The sequence below is a fragment of the Pygocentrus nattereri genome, chromosome 5 (genome assembly GCF_015220715.1).
Source record: "Pygocentrus nattereri isolate fPygNat1 chromosome 5, fPygNat1.pri, whole genome shotgun sequence".
In the NCBI taxonomy this organism is placed as follows: domain Eukaryota; kingdom Metazoa; phylum Chordata; class Actinopteri; order Characiformes; family Serrasalmidae; genus Pygocentrus; species Pygocentrus nattereri.
The window spans coordinates 21,600,807-21,612,840 of NC_051215.1; positions in this window are offsets into that span (position 1 = coordinate 21,600,807).

The window sequence follows — 12,034 nt, forward strand, 5'->3', positions numbered from 1 at the left end:
TACCTTGAGCCCTTTGAGCTTCGAGTACAGCTTGGCTTGACCTGCCATCCTTCAAGAAGCATGGAAGACAAGCATCTGGAAGACAAGACTGTTCTCTGTCCTGGATTAACTGTGTCTCTCCATCAGTGCTGCAATCTGAATAAAACCTTGAATCTGAATTAAAACTCTCACATTAGTGGCCCGGGAGTCTGATTCACTCGTCATACATCAGGAGATACAGCAAGAACGAGTTTAAAATATGAACAGAATTATCAAACTAATCTACTGACAACACAGGATTAACTGCTCTCTTTTACCAGCAATCACAAAGACCTCATGGGCACTCAACAGAATCATCAAAGCTATGAAAATAAGAGTCCAAATAAGACTTTATACTGTTCCTGTCCATCATTAACTCTGAGTTAATTAATAGTGAGTTACAATGTGTTTCACTTTATAATACTCTTCTTCTTCTTCTTCTTCTTCTTCTTCTTTCGGCTGCTCCCTTTAGGGGTCACCACGGCGGATCATCTGCCTCCATCTTGCCCTATCCACTGCCTCCTCTACTTTTACACCAACCATCTCCATGTCCACCTTCACTACATCCATAAACCTTCTCTGAGATCTACCTCTTCTCCAACATTCTTTGACCAATATATCCACTATTCCTCCTCAACACATGTCCAGACCATCTCATCCTGGCCTCTCTGGCTTTATCTCCAAACTGCTCCACCTTCACTGTCCCTCTGATCTGCTCATTTCTAATCTTGTCCATCCTGGTCACTCCCAACGAAAATCTCGGCATCTTCATCTCCGCCACCTCCAGCTCAGTCTCCTGTCTTTTAGACAGAGCCACAGTCTCCAAACCATACATCATAGCAGGATGCACTACTGTCTTGTAAACCTTCCCTTTCACTCTTGCTGCTATCCTTCTGTCACACATCAGCCCTGACACCCGTCTCCACCCACTCCATCCTGCCTGCACCCTCTTCTTCACCTCTTTTCTGCACTGTGCATTGCTCTGGATGGTTGACCCAAGATATTTGAAGTCATCCACCTTTACGACCTCTACTCCTTGCATCTTCACCTTTCCACCTGCCTCGCTCTCATTCACACACATGTATTCCGTCTTGTCTCTACTGACCTTCATTCCTCTCCTCTCCAGTGCAAACCTCCACCTCTCCAGATTCTCTTCCACCTGCTCTCTACTCTCACCACAGATTACAATGTCATCTGCAAACATCATGGTCCATGGAGCCTCCTGCCTGACCTCATCTGTCAACCTTTCCATCACCATTGCAAAAAAGAAGGGGCTCAAAGCTGATCCCTGATGTAACCCTACCTTCACCTTGAAACCATTTGTCACTCCAACTGCACACCTCACCACTGTCTCACTATCCTCATACATGTCCTGCACCACCCTAACATATTTTTCAGCTACACCTGACTTCCTCATACAGTACCACACTTCCTCTCTTGGCACCCTATCATACGCCTTCTCTAGATCCACAAAGACACAATGTAGCTCCTTCTGACCTTCTCTGTACTTCTCTACCAACACTCTCAATGCAAAAATTGCGTCTGTGGTACTCTTTCTGGGCATGAAACCAAACTGCTGCTCACTGATCTGAACCTCTCGCCTTAGCCTTGCTTCAACAACTCTTTCCCATACCTTCATGGTGTGGCTCATCAACTTTATACCTCTGTAGTTACTGCAGCTCTGCACATCACCCTTGTTCTTAAAAATGGGGACCAGTACACTGCTTCTCCACTCATCAGGCATCCTCTCACTCTCCAGGATTTTGTTAAACAACCTGGTTAAAAAGTCCACTGCCTTCTCTCCTAAACATCTCCATACCTCCACAGGTATGTCATCTGGACCAACTGCCTTTCATTCTTCATCCTTTTTAAAGCTGCCCTCACTTCCACCTTTCTAATTCTCTACACTTCCTGATCCACTATCTCTCCCCCCGTTGTCCTCCTCTCTCTCTCGTTTTCCTCATTCATTAGTTCTTCAAACTACTCCTTCCATCTACTCAACACTCTCTGTTCACTCACTAGTACATTTCCCTCTCTATCCTTTATCAGCCTAACCTGCTGTACATCCTTTCCAGCTCTAACTCTCTGTTTAGCCAAACGATACAAGTCCTTTACTCCTTCTTTACTGTCCAGCCTCTCATACAGCTCATCATAGGCCTGAGCCTTTGCCACTATTCTTTTCGCTATTCGACTAGCCTCACAGTACTCCTGCCTACTTCCTTCATCTCCCTGGTTATCCCACTTTTTCTTAGCTGCCTTCTTCTTCTGAATACTCTCCTGGACTTCCTCATTCCACCACCAACTTTCCTTCTCTTCTTTCATCTGACCAGACGAAACACCCAACAGATTTTTGCCAGTTTCTCTCACCACCTCAGCTGTAGTTTCCCAGTCCTCAGGTAGCTCCTCACTGCCCCCAAGGGCCTGTTGCAATTTTTCCCTGAACTACCTGCAACCATCCTCCTCCTTCAGCTTCCACCATCTAATCTTTGGCTCTGTCTTCACTCTCTTCCTCTTCTTTGTTTCTAATCTCATTCTACAGACAACCACCCTATGCTGCCTTGCTACACTTTCCCCTGGTACCACTTTACAATCTCCAGTCTCCTTTAGGTGGAATCTCCTGCTAAGGATATAAGCCACCTGTGTGCACCTCCCTCCACTCTTGTATGTCACCCTGTGGTCTTCCCTCTTCTGAAAATACATGTTCACCACAGCCATTTCCATTCTCTTTGCAAAATCTACAACCATCTGACCTTCCGCATTTCTGTCTTTCACACCATACATACCCAGCACCTCTTCATCCCCTCTGTTCCCTTCACCAACATGTCCATTGAAGTCTGCACCAATCACTAATCTCTCCTCTCTAGGGACACCATCTGCCACTTCATCCATCTTACTCCAAAATTCCTCTTTCTCCTCTAACTGACAACCAACCTGTGGTGCATATGAACTGACCACATTCAAAATTACACCATCAACGTCCAACTTCAGGCTCATGATCCTGTCTGACACTCTCTTTACATCCAGAACACTTTTCCCAAGCTGTTCCTTTAGGATTATCCCTACTCCATTTCTCTTCCTCTCTACACCATGATAGAACAGTTTGAATCCACCTCCAATGTTCCTGGCCTTGCTTCCTTTCCATCGGGTCTCCTGGACACACAGAATATCTACCTTTCTTCTCTCCATCATGTCTGCAAGCTCTCTGCCTTTACCAGTCATTGTCCCTATGTTCAGAGTCCCTACTCTAACCTCCACACTCCTGCCTTTCCTTCTCTCTCGCTGCCTTCTAACCCGCCTTCCTCCTCTCCTCTTTGATGCTCTTCGACCTACAGTAGTCCAATTTCCACCGGCACCCTGCTGATCAACAGCACCGGAGGCGGTCGTGGTTAACCCGGGCCTCAACCAATCCGGTATGGCAATCATATTTGTGATCCGCATGATAGTTTTGGCACAAGACCTGACGCAACCCTCACCATTTATGCTTGAGACCGGCACCAGGAGTACACAAAGTACACCCCTAATGGCTGGTTTACTTTATAATACTGTTCCTAATCATCATTAACTCCTAGTTAATAAATAGTGAGTTACCATGTGTTTCACTTTATAATACTGTTCCTGACCATGATTAACACCTAATTCATTAATAATGAGTTCCCATTGATTCATTTTATATTCTTCCTGATAAGCATTAGCTGCTAATGAAAAACAGCAACACCTCATTCATTATCTAACTGACATTAATGACATGCCCTCAAGAGGACAATAAAGGAAAAGTCATGGAGAGTATAATTAATTATATTGATTATATTGTACAGCCTGCACACTGTATAGTGTATTTCACTACTGTTGGAAGTGTTGGAATACACAATATCAATTAATAGTTTAGAAGGAACCATGCCAGACTCTTGTAGGGATTTGTTAATAAAATATATCTTTGAGTTATCATTAATAAAAGGTCTGCAGCAATTATTCATTTAAAAACTATTAAACTAGAGTACAATGTCATTGTAACTAAGGCCCAGGGAGCCTTAGGTAGGAAAGTTAGGCCCTAATGCTTCTAGGCGAGAGGTGTCTGCACCAGACACAGCTTAGAAGACCTTGAGAGATAAGCAGACACCTGCATGTAAGAAATGCTGCCTTTTTATTAAAAAACAAGCTATCTTTTGGTGAGTAGATAGATAAGCAGGGAGAAGGAACAGGTTGTAACTCTTAAATAATTTTAAAAAATCCATTATGGAGAAGTCGTTAAAATGGTCTTTGTCAGACAAAGCATAGAGGTGTAAAGTAAATTTAACATAGGAAATATAATGATAGCCAATGGAAACCCTAGGATGGTCGGAGAGGAGGAGTGAAGGCAGCACCCTGGGGAGGGGCAATGAGCATATTCAAAAAACATTATAAAAACTGATGTGTAATGCGCTAAATCTTTGCATTTTTGGCTATCCGGAAGCCGACTTGTCACCTGAAACTTAATAAAAGCCTTTTCCTTCAAAAGAACCAATGGCTGTAATTTGTTTTTCATCTTCTTCTTTCTTGCAAGAAAATCTTTTAAACTTATTCACAGTATTGCTTTTTATACTTTGCAAGAATGTTTTTAATCTTTTGATTTAATAACCTTTTTATATTAGAAAACAGATTAAATTAAAATTAGAATATCAATTAAATAGTAGTTGTAACATAATACTACGTTGGAGACCCAGGGTGGAGGCTGGACTGCTCTGGATCCCGACACTCCGGTAGTGAGCAATTAATGTGCAATTGATCTGTAATTTATGAGTAGTTTTTTCTAAGAAACCATATTTACTAAGAAATTCTCTATGAGACAATAATGAGAGTTATTGTTTCGTTAATAGTTAACTACCCTAAACATTAGTTCACTAATACCTACTGAATAGTTAACTAGTAGTTCCTGGTAGTTAAGAGTAGTTATTTAAGCATTAATGCAGAACTACTCAATCGTTCCTGCTTAGTTCCTGATTAGTTACTTATTAACTAAGAAACAGTATTGTAAAGTGTTACCCTTTCTCTGCATCAACATAGGCTTTTGTTTCTAGCAGTATCTGTAACTAGCAAAGATACTTTCTCTGGATAGACAAAGCACTTTTTGTAAGTCGCTCTGGACAATAGCATCTGCTAAATGCTGTAAATGTAAATGGAGCATTACGCATCAAATCACGAATGACTGTTTATGTCTTCACTATTGAATTCTGCAGAAATAATGAAAAATAGGTGGATTTTCCCTTTAAAGATGCCTCATAACACAGACTGGTGGAGGTTATTCTGTTTACAGTAATTAAGAAAATGGGCCACAATACGAAGGAAGGAAAGTGTGGCTCCAGTAATTACTGTTTGTGTTCCATCGGCATTTGAGAAGTGTTAGGCCCAGCTGCGTGTGCGCTGCTGATTCCTCAGGCCCGCCATCCTCCAGCTGAGCTGATTTGTTGACCTCTTCTGTGCTGTACTGAAGAAAAACACTCAGAGCTGAGACGCGCCTTATAGACACTGTTTCGCTAAAGTTTTGAAGCGCACAACAAATTACATGCAGGGTGCTGTGAGGTAAGATAGTCCCCAAAGAATTTTGTTTTCAGATTTTCCACTATTTTCCCATCATCAAGATTCCATATAAACTCAGAACACTCATGTAGGTTCATTGGTGGTTCTGGATAATAAATAAAATGTCTATATTTTTGTTGTAATCATGGTGACCCCTTGGTTCCTATCACCACCACTGTAAAGACATCTGAATCATTTCACACCGAACCGCTCCGAAACTCTCTGTTTATAGTCCAAACACTGAATTATGCAGATTAATTTTTTGATTCAGTGGAACTCCTCTTTATTAAAGACTTATATTTACATCTGATGACAGTGGCAGGTCCTCAAGAGATGCTGAGCAAGGTATATTTTCTAGTTGAGATGACATATCGGAAAAGCCCGGAAAAGGATGGCATGCCCACTCCAGGTAAGGGGAAAGGACTTGCCCTAGGTGTAGGAGTTTAAGTATCTCAGGGTCTTTTTCACAAGTGATTGGAAGAGAGATCAGCCGCAGGCTGGGCCATGCATCAGCAGTAATGTGGTCACTGTACCGGACTGTAGTGGTGAAGAGGGAGCTGAGCCATAAGGCGAAGGTCTACATCCCGACCCTCACCTATGGTCATGAGCTGTGGGTAATGACTGAAAGAATGAGATTGCGAATACAAACGGCGGAAATAAGCTTTCTTCTCAGGGTGGCGGGCTACACTCTATTCGATAGGAGCTCGGCCATCCGGGAGGAGCTCAGAGTAGAGCCGCTCCTCATCCACATTGAGAGGAGCCAGCTGAGGTGGTTCGGGCATCTGATTCGAATGCCCCCTGGACGCCTCCCGGTGGGGATGTACCAGGCACGGCCTACAAGGATAAGACCCCAGGGTCATTCTAGGACCCACTGGAGGGATTGCATCTCCAAGTTGGTCTGGGAGCGGATTGGGGTCCCTAGGAATGAACTGGAGGAAGTTGCGGGGGACAGGGTCATGTGGGATTCTCTGCTCTCCTAACTGCTACCGTGACTCTATCTGGACTAAGTGGTTAACAACGATGATGATGATAATGATGATGATGATGATAAGGATGATGATGACATACTTTGTCATCGCTTTGGTCAGAAAATATGTGAAAAAACATGTCATACTTGCTCATAGAGGTCAATGCAAGGGCTTAAAAGTTAATAAAAGTGAAATGGCTGTTTTCTGAAAATAATCAGAGATTTCAAAGCAAATCAGTTTTTTACAGATAGCTCAGCATCACTGCAGAGAGACACCAAAACAGAAAGATGTGCTTATACAAGCATGCAACATGTGCTTGTGCGCACACACATGCACAGTAAATAGTGGTTCCTGGCTGTCCATTTCTGCAGGGAATCGCTTTAAGTGGTACGGCAGCAATTACCAGAGCAGAGGGGTCTGGTCAGTGTAGTGGACCGAGGCCTGTCTATTTTTACTGGCAACATTCCCCTGGTCCATTTAGCCTGGCAGTAAAGAGCGCTAATGAGCTGCCTGTCTCCATACAGCCTGGCCAAATCACCCAGCATCCCAGCTACACCACACAATTCAATACAGTGGATTAGTCTTGGACTCAGTCTGAAATGGCTTTATGCTTGACGTACACTGCACTGCACAGAGCGCAAACTGATGGCCTTTACACTCTTGGTTGTTCAGCGTACATATCATATGCTGAATAACAGAGTGCTGAACACCCTGACCTGCATTCATGTTCGGTTCTGCAGTTCATGAAACATAATGCAAAACTGGTGGACATGTGGGACAGTGACATAGGCCAAAATGCCTTTCTGGGTACACCTGTTAAAAAAAGTGTTTTTTTTTCAAGAACACTATCTCCCAAAATGTCATAATACCCAACTACGGCTGTAAGCAGTACAATCATCACCTCACCTGTTCCAATGTAGCCTTCTCTTGAAAGTAGGTGTCCATTCTCCACAAAACCTCTGCCTTATGAAGATGATAAACAGAGTTAAGTCAGACAGCTAAGCTGTACAAAGAGGAAGAAAAACTACACAGCAAACTTACAAACCAAAACCAAAGCATCCTCGGCTAAAGCGTACTGCCACAGCGGGCATTATTTGAATGATTTGGTATTTCAAAGTGTGTCTTAGTCAAGACCAAGGCCTAGACACATTGAGTATGAGTAAAGATGGAGACCAGTTTAATTTTCCATCCAGTGTTTCAATTTGCAATGACAAGAACATTAGGAGTCGACAAATCGCTCATGTCACCTCAATTTGTGTCTTCTGGATGTGTTTCAAGCCACTCTTGCTTATGTGTGGGTATGTACGGTCAGGGGCGTAGCACCAATTTTGGGCCCCAGGCACATTAGCGTGCCTAGTCTCTCCACTCTTTCTCGCTAAAAAATGAAAGGAAAGGAAAAATATGTTTGTCGAGGCTGAGAAAAGACTGAGTCAGAGCCAGTTTCTGAGGAGCCCGGCCGCTTCCTATTTCCCCCATTATATCAAAAACAGGATTGCGAAACAGCAGAGAGCGCCCGCGGGTTTGTCCTCAATGAATGGGGGTGAATGGAGCGCAACAGCTAAAAATGAAAAGTGGTTTAAAACGTCTAGAACTCAAGTTAAAAAGCGTTCAAAAATATAACAGTGGTATTAAAATGAATGCATTCTTTTATATTAAAAGGTTTAAGCATTTATAAAATTTTTGATTCTCACAAATGCTCCATATCAACTCTTTTATTTTGGACTCACTCAGGAGCGCTCTCTAGTGTTTGAGAAACCAGCATGACATTTCAGTGGTAATTGTCCCCTGTACAAGCCCTCGGAGTTAGGCTTGAGTGCAAATAATGTCAAGACTGAGACAAAACTTAGTCCAAATGCTGTTGAGACTGAGACTAGACAGCTTCCCAAGAACAGAGACTATTAATTTAATAAAGAATTCAAGTACTACAGTGTTAACTCAAACCATTTTATCCTTTGTTGTTCAAAATAAAGCTAAAATGAACACTGTAAATACTCAAATCTGGAGCATTTTTAAATTATTTTTTGGCTTTGGAGAGTCTGCCGTATTTCTATATGAGATTTCTATATGAGCATTTAAAGCTTGAACAGCTGACAATAGTGTAAATGTGCTGTGAATCATCAATCTTGTTGCTGTATAGAATTCGACTTTGAATCAGACTTAAACTTGGTCTCTGATTAAGATAAAGTCAAAAGAGAAAAACGTTTTTAAAAATATCTCATAAATTTACTGTCGTTTTCACCGAAACCCCTCAACAAATGGTTTTTTGGAAGTTCCCTGTTGGCTGCCTGCTGTGGTGAGCCCACCTTCTCTCAGGTCTTCAGCTGGATCAGTAAAGGAAGCTGGGCTTCTCCCTGTCCCTCAGCAACTGTGGCTACTTCTGGAATTAACAGTGTGTGTTTTACAGGTTAGCTGTTGGGCTAATGCTAACTTCATTGGGCTATAATCGCAGAAATAACGTGTGCTACATTGGCTATTTTTAAAGATTCAACAATCAGGAGTTTTATTGTCATGTGCACAGCAGAAACAGGCAGTTACACTGTACAATGAAAACGTCTGCTTTCTGATCTCATGTCACAGCTGTTCCTCCATTCACCAAATATATATATATATATATGTGTGTGTGTGTGTGTGTGTGTGTGTGTGTGTGTTATTCTTATGGATGGATATATATATATATATATATATATATATATATATATATATATATATCAGAATAACAATAAAAACAATAGTAAAAAAGTACAGTTATATGTTCAAAGTTGAAAGGAAAATTAAAGTTTTGTGTGCGTATGAAAGTATGTAGAGCAGTGCTTGGAAGGCCGCTATGCTCACAACTATACCAACGCCTTAATATATTTAAATGAATTAAAAAGTATAATTGCTAGCTAGCTAACCTAGCTAACTTTAGCTCACATTACTATAACCCAGAAGTGGACAAAGTACACAAATCATGTACTTGAATTAAAGTAGAGATACCCAAGGTAAAATATTCCTCCTGTAAAAGTAGAATTCCTTACTCTAGACCTCAACTTGAGTAAAAGCACAAAAGTATTTACCTTCAAATGTACTTAAGTATCAAAAATAAAAGTACTAAAAGAGTAATTATGGCTCTGATGTCCTGTTATCATTTTTATAACTCGACCATTTTAAGACTCGCTTCATGAACTCATTTTAGGTGAAAATCCTCCAGCGTCTCTCTTGGTAAACCAGTCTTTTAATAGAAGGTCATTAATTAGTGATGCTGACGTCTATTAAAATGATCATAAGCACAAAACACTGAAGGTAAACAGTTTCCATCAGGGAGAACCGAGTGGCTCTGAAATCACTTTTTACACACAAGCAAAGTTTCAGTTTAAGATTTATTTACAACTTAGTTCCAAGTTTAAGTTTAATAAGAACTGGCTTTAAACTCAGGATCACAAATGAGCTCCTTTACTATGTTGATCTGTAGGTCTCTGTTCATAAACATAAACCAGCCCAAACTAATTTACTATAAAATGAAATGGTGTTTGTGTAAATTGAGAAAAAAGACGCGTCAGTCACGACTGCATATGTGGACATATTTCTATATTGTGCTCTATTTACACAGAGTTAGGTTAGTTCATCATTTAGGTAGACACATGTGCTCCCAAATTTTCAGGCTGCTGCGCTGACATTGAACCGTGTGCTGCACTGGGTTGGTATGACCAACAGGTCAAAACAAGCTCAAAACAAAGTGACCACTGTGCCCTGATTGGTGCTCTTGCTGACTCAAACAAGAAGCTGGCGAATAGGAAGCCAACTTTAGCTTCGTCCTTCTGTGTATGTAGGTTATAAGTGATTCACTCATTGACGGATTTGCTGATTGTGTTTTTACAGGAGTTCGCACTGAACTCACGTCAGGTACGGACTAAATACTTTCCTGCTGGTCTGGACGGCTAATTATCATGATCAGTATGATCAGATCGGAACGGAAAAATTTGAACAGGATGCTGGCTGATGCACCATTTAAGGTGGAGCGGGAAAATTTGAACAGGTTGCTGGCTGATGCACCATTTAAGGTGGAGTGGGAAAATTTGAACAGGGTGCTGGCTGATGCACCATTTAAGGTGGAACGGGAAAATTTGAACAGGATGCTGGCTGATGCACCATTCTTTGTTTATCTTTGTCACCTGCTATCATAAGTGATAAAGAGATGTCAGAAAAGGGTCTTATGAATGTGACCGTTTTTGCGATATAAACCCACAAAAATGTCATAAGTGATCAAAATTATTCTCAGTCCGGCAGTGACACTGAGATGTCTGCTCCACTCAGACCAGTGCAACACACACTAACACAACACCACCACGTCAGTGTTACTACAGTGCTGAGAATGATCCATCACCCAAGCAATACCTGCTTTGTGAGGGTCCATGGGGGTCCTGACCACTGAAGAACAGGGTAGAACTACAAAGTGCACCTATATAGTAAGTGGAGCTGATAAAATGGACAATGAGTGTAGAAACAAGGAGGTGGTTGGGATGTTATGCCTGATCAGTGTAGAACCATGTGAGTGTTTTGCGTATTTAGGAGGAACCACCTGTCAAGATCCGTCAGTGAGCAGAAGGCCAGCTCCTGTCAAAGCTTTTTATACACTAAAATATATTTCTCCTCTTGAAGTGGATAGCCACGCATGCTCAAATGTTTCTGATTATACCATTAAACTAGCTGTAGCACTGCATGCAAATAGTTTTTTCATGTCCAGCTTAGTCATCATCGCTTCCGTGCTGGTTCTGCTTCTCTTCCTTTTCGCCCTCAGAGCCTTGAAGATGAGTAATCTGATGTGACAAATTAGAATCATCTGACACAAACACTGAAATACTCCCATGTTTTTTGTTTGTTATTCTTCCATCCATCTCGAACGCTGGCAGCTCTGTCGACGACATAAAGAAGCTGAACGTCACAGCATGTAATGACACTCAAACAGCCTGAACTGCAGCCAGAAAGGACGCAGATGCTACACTGCTCATATTGCAGCTTTCCTGCAGTAAACAAGAGCAGAGGCGCTTAAAAATCACAGTGAGAACAACATTAAAAGCGGCAGTCGTCTAAAAGTCTAAATAGATAGTTTACATCCAATTCTTAATCACAAAAATAACGGCATTGCCACTGAGGAACGTGTCATTTCCCTTAAGAACCTTTCAGTTATCTGTCTATACCAATTAAAGGACAATTCCACCTATTTTTCAAAATTTGAACACTCAAAATATTTAAACACCCATAATGTTAAAAATTAAAGCACTTAGTTTTTTAAGTATTAAAATACTTAGTTTAGAAGAATTCCATCAAATGTTCTGCACAGAGCAGTTCAGAGTGATTTGGTGTGAAACGCTCTGTTCTAGAGAAACTTACTGAGTCAGAACTGTTCACAGAGGTGGTGATAGGAACCAGACGTCCACCTCTAAAAGCTCCCTCACAGAAAGTTTTTGACATAATTTAGAAATGCCTGTCGCTCTTTACGTTGTGTATACATTTCA